This window comes from Falco biarmicus, chromosome Z (assembly GCF_023638135.1).
Source record: "Falco biarmicus isolate bFalBia1 chromosome Z, bFalBia1.pri, whole genome shotgun sequence".
NCBI classification, from domain to species: domain Eukaryota; kingdom Metazoa; phylum Chordata; class Aves; order Falconiformes; family Falconidae; genus Falco; species Falco biarmicus.
In genome coordinates, this window is record NC_079311.1 from 58,615,785 (window position 1) to 58,627,503 (window position 11,719).

The 11,719-nt window shown below is 45.9% G+C and overlaps 1 long non-coding RNA gene across 1 annotated transcript; it reads right to left on the bottom strand.

The window, feature by feature from the left end:
- Positions 1–2,892: 2,892 nt before the first annotated feature.
- On the bottom strand, positions 2,893–11,667 carry LOC130143070 (uncharacterized). The gene is made up of 2 exons (XR_008819627.1): positions 10,574–11,667; positions 2,893–10,147 (listed from the first exon to the last, which is right to left on the bottom strand). It is a non-coding gene; the product is annotated as an uncharacterized LOC130143070 (long non-coding RNA).
- Between the last annotated feature and the right edge of the window lie 52 nt (positions 11,668–11,719).

An 11,719-nucleotide genomic window follows, 5' to 3' on the forward strand; every position in this document is an offset into this window, starting at 1 on the left:
AGGAATACAGAAAAAAAACTATGTGTGCGGAATCCCGGGGCAGTTTTTAATCTGCTAACAAAAGGTGCAGACGAGACTAATTGCTATTTCCATCTCACCTGTAGTTCCACTTCCAGAGCGATGTCCGCCGGAGTGAGTGCCAAGCGCTGATTCACTGAGAGCATAGCGCCACCTGCTGCCCAAGTTAGGCTTCAGAAGGAAGACGTTTTTGCCATCTTTCCACGTAATATTGCTAGGTTTAACTAAAAAAAAATAAAAATAAACTACCTCTCTGTATAGACCTTATCCTCTGATTATTAAAGAAGTCTCCAACATATAAAACTTTCAAGGGTTCTGCACCTCAGACATTGTGTGGATACTCCTACTAGGTGTTTCTGAGCCATTTCAATTATTTTGTCATGTTCACATTCAGTGCTGCCAAGGTGCTTCTCTAGAAAACATGCCTTATAGCTTTTGTACACACAGGTAGTTTAGTCTAGTATAAAGCAAGGGATGTAGAAGGACCTGTGTCTTCAATGTGTAATTTATTACAATGATGCAACAAATAAGTGACTAAGATGCTCTGACAGTAATTCAACCTCAAACAAATATACAGTAGTTATGTCTGTGTGGGTCTGCCTTTGGTTCATAACACATTAGCAGGTGCCTTCCTGTACCGCACCTCTTCCTGATCCACCAGCCTACTCATGTGGATGCATTCTGCTCTCCTGACATCTTAGAAGCTTGGTGTCACCTCTCTTAAAAAATGCTGCTGTGCAGCTGGGAATATTGGGTTTGCATGGCAAGGTTTTTGTAGTGGGAAAGCTTCTGTGAGAAGCTTCCAGAATTTTTCTCCATGTCTGACAGAGCCAGTGCCAGCTGGCTCCATGATGGACCCACTGCTAGCTGAGGCTGAGCCCATCAGCAGCAGTGGTAGCGCCTCTGTGGTGTATTTAAGAAGGTAGCAAAACCCCTGCACAACTGCAGCTGGAGAGAGGAGTGAGACTATGTGAGGGCAACAACCCTGCAGACCCCCAGGGCAGTGCAGAAGGAGGGCAGGAGGTGCCCGAGGCACCAGGGCAGAGGTTCCCCTGCAGCCCGTGGGGAAGCCCATGGTGAGGCAGCCTGTGCCCTGCAGCCCATGGAGGTTAGCGGTGGAGCAGGTGGATGTTCCCAAAGGAGGCTGTGACCCTGTGGGAAGCCCACGCTGGAGCAGGCTCCTGGCAGGACCTGTCGGGGACACATGCTGGAGCGGTCTGATCCTGAATGACTGCACCCCGTGGAAGGGACCCATGCTGGAGGAGTTCATGAAGAACTGTAGCCCATGGGAAGGACTCACGTTGGAGAAGTTAGTGGAGAACTGTCTCCCGTGGGAGCAACCCCACGCTGGGGCAGGGCAGAGCGTGAGGAGCCTCCCCTGAGGGGGCAGGAGCAGCAGAGACAGCGTGTGAGGGGCTGACCGCAGCCCCCACGCCCCGACCCCTGTGCCACTGAGGGGGAGGAGGAGATAGATAAATTCAAGAGTCAAATTAAGCCCGGGAAAAAGGAAGGGATGGGGAGAAGGTCTTTTTAAGATTTCATTTTATTTTCATTATCCTACTCTGATTTTCATGGTAATAAATTAAACTAGTTTTTCCCCAAGCCAAGTCTGTTTTGGCCACAATGGTGATCAGTGAGTCCCTGTCCTTATTTTGACCCACAAGCCTCTCATTACATTTTCTCTCCCCTGTCTGGTTGAGGGAGTGATATAGCAGCTTTAGTGGGCACCTCACATTTAGCTAGGGTCAACCCACCACGCTGGGCTTGGTCCACTTCCAGAAGACAGAGCACCTAACTAGCAGGCTCGGTTCCCGGTTTATGTGCTATGCTGCCTTGTCCTGTTATCAGCTGGAGCTCTGGTGTGATCCTGGATTTTATTTCCCCCAGGAAGCAGCAAAGAGGCAGGATGCCCTGAATGCTTAACATCAGAAAACTTCTGAGGAAATTACTGTCTTGCACTGCTATCATAGCTATCTTGCACAGACAGCCTAGTGGCTCTGTCTGAGTTCCCTCTCCTCCCTCTCACCACCTGAGTTGCACCCTCTCTATATATGCACAAAGAAGCTCTAACATGATTAGAAGTTTTGCACAAGAGACCTTTTAATAGCTCATGACTAAAGGAATGCAGTTGCAGGAAACCAGACAGATAAGGGGCTGGAGACTATAGCGCATAATTATGAGGAAGCCTGCCCAGAAGTGAAGAAGAACAACTGGAGCTGTTTTGAAGGACAACTTTTTTTAGCAGGCCAGAACCACTTGAATGTTTGGTCTGTAGTGGTAAAAGACCTAGAGATCTCCAGAGAAGTGGTCCTAGAAGTGTAAGAAATTCTTCTGCTTGAATAGTCCTTATTTCTCTGTGCTCAAATTAGTGACTCATTTGCTGACTACCTTGCTTCTAATACAGGACAACTCTACCATGTCCTACCCTGCAAAACTGTTGTGCAGTGATGGACAACAGTCTGAGAAACCAGCAGGTAATGAACAAGCACAAATCACTACTCAAAACAGACTGTGCCCTTATTTGCTTCAGCCTTTTCCCCCATCTGATAACTCATTGCAATCACTGCAGACCAAAGAGCCAGGGCTGATAAAACTAAAGACCCCAGAGCTATCTACTTGGAAGCAGTAGTTCTCCACCAGAATAGGAGACTCCATTAGTCTGAAGACCCCAAACCCAGTGACAACACTGCTTCAGACCTCAGAATTCCCAGACAGCTGTGAAGCGAAAAGAAAAATCAACAAAAGACCACAAGGAGTTTTATAGCCAGCCAGTAGACAAGAATATTTCTGCTGTGCTGGTGCTTTCTCCCAACATGTTTTTCACACCTTCTAGGGGCTTAAATACCGAAGCCACAGACTTGACTCAATACCAGAATCATTCAGGTTTTCTTTAATTCAAACAACATAGCAAACACTGAAACACTAATCACACAATAACACACAGTGAGGCTGCCATCGAAACCACAATTCCCTTTACAAAACAATGTGAATATTACATGTGCTGTGTCCACAGTTTGCTTTGTAGGTGGTTCACATACTTACACTCATCATGTGTCTGGCATGTGCATCCATTCACAAACTCTTGTTTGAGGCAGGTTTGGCCTGTGAGTTTTCTTCAAGTTACACCAGTTAAACATCCTGTTTTGGTTAGTTCTCATCCCTAATTACTTATGTATGTCAACATCAGTACCAGCAGTCTCAGTGTGTAGCTCACACACAGCTCCTGTATAATCTTCTTCCATTTTGAAATTCTCTTCAGCCAACAAACATACTTGAAGTCAGCTGGTCCTGAGCTCATAATTCAAGCACTCTGTGGTTACACACAGGATTTGTAGTCTGCTGGGGGTTTTCAGCCTTCTAGATCTAACAGGTACCTGGACACCCCTGATATATAAAGGATGTCCTTAAAAATAAATCTGTACAAAGTAGCCAGAATAAAAGAGAACATACATCTGGCAAAATCTGGGCATACAATCACCCTACAGAAGACTGTGTATAAGCTAGGTGAGGAATTTACAGTGCAGCAAATGACACCCTGCTAGAAGTTTATTCCATTTTCAAACTGCAGAGTCTTCACAGCTTTTCCCTATAGGAAATTCATGTATGTAGCTACTTGTAGTATGGAATTATCTACCTATCTTAGTCATAACTCCTCCTTGTACACAAGTCCCTCAGCTGCAGTACTCTATGCCATTTACATAGAGAGTAAGCTACTGCATGTAAAGTTTCAGGCTCGTCTGCAAAAAATATGACCACGCATACTTAAAGGACGTGTTCCACTACTAAACAAAGTCAAACAGCTCAACTGCTTACAACCAGGGTGAAAACATTTAGCTGTAATTTAAGTCAGTTTCAGTTAACTTAGGAATTTAGCTTAGCTTGGAAAGGCAGCAAGTAAAGTATCAACTGGTTTCCAAATAATGGGAAAGTCACACTTCTTGCTAACTGTGATAAATTTATTTCAAAAATTAACCAACGGGCCTTCAGCATACTCTAAAAATGTCTTCAAGAGACACCAATGTGGAATTCCCAGTCTGGTGTCAATTCACACCCTATTTTACTGGGCAGTAACATCCCCATGTGTTGGCCAGACTACAGAGGCCACAGAATTATTACTCAGTGATAAGAAGTCACTATTTCCTCTCTGCTGCTTTGTTATTTCTCAAGTAAGAAGGGGAGTCAAGTGCAGAGACTATATGGTAAATTTCTTTGCACACCTGGAAACACTGCTGGGAGATCTCCAATCACTTTGAAGTGACTGTGGTAGCCACAGCAGAACTGGAAGAACTGGGAGCCAACTTTACCACTTCCTCCTGTAAAAGCTATGGCTGTCCACTGCTGGGAGATCTCCAATCACTTTGAAGTGACTGTGGTAGCCACAGCAGAACTGGAAGAACTGAGAGCCAACTTTACCACTTCCTCCTGTAAAAGCTATGGCTGTCCAGCCCTCTTCCACCATTTTGGTTAGCAAGATGAACCTTTGAGATTCCTTAATGTCCAAAACTGCTTTTGTTTTTTTCTCCTTTTTAACACAAGGGGGGTGATGTGTGAAAGAACCTGTACAATTCTGTTGTAGAAGTCAAGCTCAGCTATATTCATATCATGTTTTATTTTTCACTGCAGAAATTTTTTCCCCCTTCAGACCTCCCAGAAGATAGGGTTAAACCATAACTAATTGATGCTTAACTTTATACCTTAGAGAATGGAAAAGCCGTCACTGACAGAACCAAGGGATGCAGATTCCTTATCCGAATATTGATTCACATTTTCACTGCTGAGTTTTTAAAAATGTCCACAGAAATGCAAATGTACTTCTAGTACTCATACACTAGGTATTTATAAGCTATAAAGTTGTGTAAGTCTTTACAGGCACAGATAAGTGTACATTCTTGTTCTACACAGTTTACAATCTAAGCAAAAAGTCTACAGTAACAAAGGATCAAAATCCAATCCTCTCAGGAGCACGACATCAAACATACAGACAGGCTAAGGATAAAGCATGATAGATTTCCAAATCCAAGACTTTGAGTTGATAGTGGAGCACAGTGATCTGTAAGACTTACTGCTTGTCCAGGTTGTCCTATGAATTAGAGGTATAAAGTCATAAAGCACAGATACTTTAAAACAGCATTTGCTAGTCATAGTACAGTCTGGAAGCATTAACCTTTAATGATAATCTGTTATCATTAAAGTCTTAGTTATCACTCGATGTATCAGCTTACTGACAGTTTTCAAAAAGAAAATTCTCCCCCAAATCATGATATGTCTTTAATCCACTATAATGAGTATAAAAAATAAGGTGTACCTCATACCTGAAATCTACTTCACTGTCAAAGCCTCCTTACACAAATGAGGTGTTTTTTCCATCACTGTCCCCAGCTGTTATGGCCCCATTTCCTTATTTCTACAAATAGCTGCAAACTATTCCTTCCTTCCCAGACTCCTCTTCAGCCTCATTTACTATATCTCATCCTGCTTCTCTCCATTGCCAACATACATATCCGATTCTATAAAACAGGCAAGTTGGAGGCAACTACTAATTCTGTCAAAGACAGAAAAGTTACTCAGGAATTAAATCCCACAGTGCATATTCTTCAGGCAAAGGAAATGACCATGCCACATGTTGCCACTTACATGTCCTACTAAGAACTTCTACTAAGAAAGTCCTCACGTCCCAGACCCCTCCCCACAGACTAATAGGAAATAACACAGCACATACCTTCTATTGGTGTCCTGCTGTCCCCCGAGAACATATGGAACCATTTGTTCTGCCAGTGCATGCAGATGTGTTTCCATCACTGACACCAGGGTTCGTCATTCATGTGGCAGAGGGTGCATGCCATGTTTTTTTAGGGTAGTAATGGGGCATGGTTATGAGGTTCATAAGAGACAAGGTAACTGAAACAGGCTGTCTGGCCAGGAAGCCTGTCATGTCCTTGGCTTTAATAATAATTTAAGTGTGGTTATTTTCTCTATACCCCTGTGAATAAAGATTTTGTTTGGGGGATTAATTAATCTCAAAGAAGTTGCCTCATATTGACAACTGATTTACGCCATGCGCATATTTTCTTTCTGCCTTGTTAGCTGTCTTCAAGGAACTGAAAATGTCAACTGTGTGTGCTTGGGATCCACTCAATCATCCAGATCTTGTGTTCATTCCCTACCAAGGAAGTACAGAGGAAAAGGACAGACATACATCAGTCTGTGGCTGTCTAACCTCAGACTCCATTCCACATCTCTGCAATGCTAGCCCCATGTCTTTATTGTTTTAAAATTTCCCCTTGTTATGTTCCTTGAATTGACTGGGGTTTGGGGTTTTTTTTTCCCCTAAAGAGCATGAATCACACTGATGTCTTCTCTCCTTGTGCACATGCTGGAAACAATTACAGTCCCAGCTCTGCAATTTCATCAGTCTGCTATGCTCAGCGGAAACCCCACTGAAATCAGCAGGCCTCTGAAGACAGACGTACTGGAGGACTGCAGGCTGCGGTCAAATACTCTTCAATTTTGCCTCTCCCTGCTTATCTTCTACTTCTTCCCTGTGAGCTTAGAACCAGTCCCCAGATGCAATATAAAACTGGGTTACATTACAGCACTTCAAACGTAAATAGTGTCTAAAAATACCAATGCAAACTCAGACTGCTTGTGGTTATTAAAGACTCTACAGTCAGGTTTCCTCAGAAAAAGAGGATAGCACATTCATGTCTGTCTACTCCATGCTCCCATCCAATAACTTTTAAGTCCTAGTGGCCAATTTCAAGCAAAAATGGCAGAGAGCTAGATGTCTCAGAAGTACTAAGTTCCTGTAAGTTCATTGAATATACAGATGAGTAAAAGAAAGAAACTATATTCATAGACTTAAACAAGGAAAGGCTACCTGTTCTCTTCATTGATTATCAGAAAATCTACCCAGAGAAGAAAAAAAAAAAAAGCCAAATTATTTAATTACTTTTCTGTGCACAGAATTGCTTATTTAAAGAGTGAAAATAATAAATAAATAGGTCAGTATTTATTAGGTGACTAATAAATATACATACTTATTGGTATAGAAACTACAACCACCGAAAACGGAGCTGAAAGCAAAAATGCTTAGTGTGTCTATAGCCACCAGCATTTTCATAGAATCATAGAATAGGTTGGGTTGGAAGGGACCTTAAAATCATTTAATTCCACCCACATGCCATGGGCAGGGACATCTTCCACTAGGCCAACTAGGCTACTCAAAGCCACAACCAGCCTGGCCTTGAACAGTTCCAGGGATGAGGCATCCACAGCTTCTCTGGGCAACCTGTTCCAGTGACTCGCCACTCTCACAGTAAAGAATTTCTTCCTAATATCTAATCTAAATCTACCCTCTTTCAGTTTAAAGCCATTAGCCCTTGTAAAAAGTCCCTCTCCAACTGTCTTGCAGGCCCCCTTTAGGTATTGGAAGGCTGCTTAATAAGGTCTCACCAGAACCTTCCTTCTCCAGGCTGAACAACCCCAACTCTCTCAGCCTGTCTTCATAGGAGAGGTGCTCCAGCCCTCTAATCGTTTTCATGGCCCTCCTCTGGACTCACTTCAATAGGTCCATGATCTTCTGATGCTGGGGCTCCAGAGCTGAACACAGCACTCCAGGTGGGGTTTCACAAGAGCTGAGTAGAGGGGAAGAATCCCCTCCTTTGACCTCCTAGTCATGCTTCTTTTGACGCAGCCCAGGATTTGGTTGGCTTTCTGGGCTGCAAGTGCACATTGCTGGGTCATGTTGAGCTTCTCACCAACCAGCACCCCCAAGCCCTCCTGAGGGCTGCTCTCAATCTGTTCTCTGCCTAGCCTGTATCTGTGCTTGGGACTGCCCCAACCCAGGTGCAGGATCTTGCATTTGGCCTTGTTGAACTTCATGAGGTTCACACAGGCCCAGCTCTCAAGCCTGTCAAGGTCCCTCTGGATGGCACCCCACCCTTCCAGTGTACCATACTACCAGCTTGGTGTCATCAACAAACTTACTGAGGCTGCCACTTAATCCCACTGTCCATGTCACCAGCGAAGATGTTAAATAGCACCAGTCCCGATACCAGTCCCTGAGGAATGGCACATGTCACTGGTCTCCACTTGGACACCGAGCCATTGGGTTGAGTGCAACTCTCTGAATGCGACCATCCAGCCAATTCCTTATCCACTGAGTGGTCCATCCATCAAATCCATGTCTCTCTAGTTCAGAGAAAAGGATGTCATGCGAGACAGTGTCAAATGCTTTGCAGAAGTACAGGTAGATGACATGAGTTGCTCTTCCCTTATCCACCAACGCTGTAATGCCACCACAGAAGAATATCAAATCTGTCAGGCATGACTTACCCTTAGTGAAGCCATGCTGGCTGTTACCAATCACCTCCTTAATTTCCATGTGCCTTAGCATAGTTTCCAGGAGGATATGCTCCGTGATCTTGCTGGGCACTGAAGTGAGACTGACCAGCCTTTAGTTCCTTGGGTCTTCCTTTTTTTTCTTTTTAAAAATGGGAGTTATGTTTCCCCTTTTCCAGTCAGTGAGAACTTCACCAGACTGCTATGACTTCTCAAATATGATGGATAGTGTCTTACCCACTCGACCTGCCAGTTCCCTCAGGGCCCAGGGACGCATCTCATCAGGTCCTATGGATTTGTGCACCTCCAAGTTCCTTAGATGGCCTCAAACCTGATCTTCTCCTACAGCAGGTATTTCTTCATTCTCTCAGTTGCTGCTTTTGCCTTCTGTGACTTGGGTGGTGCAGCAGGAGCACTTGCTGGTGAAGAGTGAGGCAAAAAAGTCATTAAGTACTTCAGCCTTCTCCATGTCCCAGGTAACCAGGTCTCCTGCTTCCTTCTGGAGAGGGCCCACATATTCCATAGTCTTCCTTTTATCATGACGAGCCTATAGAAGTTTTTCCTGTTGTCCCTGGTCAGGTTTAACAGGACTTTAGTTTTGCTAACCTGATCCCTGGCTTCTCAGACAATTTCTCTGTATTCCTCCCAGGCTACCTCCTTGCTTCCACACTATGCAGGCTTCCTTTCTGTGTTTGAGTTTGTCCAGGAGCTCCTTGTTCATCCATGCAGGCCTCCTGGTGGTTTTGCCCAATTTCCTTTTTGTTGGGACACATCACTCCTGAGCTTGGAGGAGGTGATCCCTGACTACTAACCGGCTTTCTGGGGCCCCTCTTCCCACCAGGGCTTTATCCCATAGTACCCTACCAACAGATCCCTGAAATGGGCAAAATTCTGCTTTCCTGAAGTGCAGGATAATGAGATTGCTGTGCACCCTCCTCAACGGCCTAAGGATCTGAAATCTACTGTTTCATGGTCACTGCAGACAAGACTGTCTTTGAGCTTCATATGTCTCACCAGCCCCTCCTTGTTCCAGCATAGCATCTCTCCTCGTTGGCTCCTCTACCATTTGGAAAAGAAAGTTATCAATGTGTTCCAAGAACCTCCTGAATTGCTTATGCCCTGCTGTGTAGTCCCTCCAACAGACATTGGGGTGGCTGAAATTCCGTGAGGAGCAGGGCTTGTGAACATGAGCTGCCCCTCTCTGTCTATAGAGGGCCTCATCTGCTTAGACTACCTGGTTGGGCAGCCTCTAGCAGACCCCCACTATAATGTCACCTGTCCCTTCCCTCCCTTTGGTCCTCTCCTGTAAACTCTCCCATTGCTCTTCATTCATCCTGAGGAGGAGCTCCATGCCCTCCACCTGGTCGTTGACATAGAGAGCAACATCGCCTCCTTGTCTCCCCTGTCTGTCTTTCCTGAAGAGCCTGCATCCTTCCATCCCAACACTCCAGTCATAGGAGCCATCCCACCACTGTCTCCATGATGCCAATAAGATCATAACCCTGCAGGCATGCACATGTCTCTTAACTCCTCATGTTTATTCCCTGTGCTACACGTGTTTGCATAGAGGCATTGAAGTTGGGCCCCCATGAAGCTGACTTACCGGCTGGAATGGCTGGAATTCCTTTGTGGTGCTCTTCAGGTGCTCTCCTGCTCACCTGAAATCCCTCTCTGGGCATCTCTTGCTGGCACTGGCATCAAACTGGTAGGAGCGGGATGGACTGAGGTTCCTCTCCCCCTGCAACTTTAGTTTAAAGCCTTTGGGATGGCCAGGCTGGTTAACACTTGCCTGTAAACAGCAGACCTAGTTTAGTATCTTAGAGCTCCACAGCAACTTCAGCAACTCATGTTTGCCCTCTACCTCCCCAACAGTTTACTGATCTCTCAGTTGTGCAAAAGAAACCTATGAAATAATCCAGATTTTCTAAATATGCCTAAAAAGATGAACAGAGGTAGGCAACACGAACAGCTAAGTCAGCACAGTTGAGGAGACAGCCACACCAGGCAAAGGGGAGGTGTATCTAACAGGCAAGCCCAAACCTCTGCGGCCACTTGAGCAGCGAGGTGTAACAATTGCCTCTGACAGGGCCAGAGAGGCTGCACTGCCATTTCCACATACCTCACAGTATGCTGGGAGTGGGAGAGGAGATGTGCAGGCGGTGTGTGCTGTGTTACCTGTTTGGTATCACATAATAAAGAATTGCTTTTTACTTACAGCATGACAAGGTTAAATAACATTCTGCCACGGACAGGCTGCATCAAACTGTTCCATCAGGCCTTCACACTCCAGCTGCATGAATGGGCACAGTGAATGACAAAACAAGGATGTTTTGTGAGTCATTCCCTTCAGGTGCGTTCCACAGTCTAAACAGGCCTGGCACAGTCCCAGCCTTCCGCTCATCCTGCCATTTATTCCCTCTCTTTCCAAGGCACCATCACCTTTTTGGAGGGGGGCGAGGTTAGATCAGCCCCCCAGACCTGCTGACTGTGCAATCACAGAAAGCGTGACCGGGAGCAGAGCGGGCAGCTGGGACTCACCTCTTGAACTGCTGTGCAGCCCAGGCCCACAGTGATTCACCACGTGGGTGAGGTGCCAGGGTCTCCCAGGGCTTCTTGTCAGTAGGAAGAGCCGCTCCTCCAGACTTGCAAAGCGACAGGCCAGAAGAGGAGGACAAACCCTACTGAAGAAGAGGGGTTTGGCTTCTTGGTAATTCTGCAGCAAGACGCCTGTGTTCTTTGCAAAGAGATGCAACCTTCATTATGGAGACACTTTTTTTTCTGTTGTGTGGTTTGGTTTTTTGCTTTAAACTTAAGAGTCAGTTTGTAACCCAGAGCACGCGACCACAGCCAGCCTGCCGCAGACGGAAGACCGCTGAGGGCGAGATGGCTGACCAGCTCCTCAGTCACGCTGCACCGACAGCGGGCAGGTGCCAGCTCCCTGGCACTTCAGTGTTTGCAAGAACTGTTCCATCAGAGGTGGCTTAAAGCCTGAATTCCTGCCACGGTCACTTCCAGTTTTCAAACGCTCCATCCGTCCCCTGAGCACTTCACAACAGCTTCCACAATTTTGTACTGAGGTCTGCCGAAACACCCAGTTTATTCGGTTAAAGCTCAGAATACTTCACTGCGACTCGGACTCCTGCTCAGTCACAACGCAGTTTGTGACACAGCCGGCAGAAAGCCAGTTCAAACGCAGTTTCTGCTAAGGCTCAAACTGCTCTGCAGCAGTGCGAGAGATGCGTTCGTTCTCCCTTTATAAACACGTAACCCAACCCACGCCCGTTCCGCACAGACATGAACCTGGCCAGAACTGCCGACCCAGCAGCGCCCGGCCCCCGCTCCCTCGGGCGCCCCCACCGCG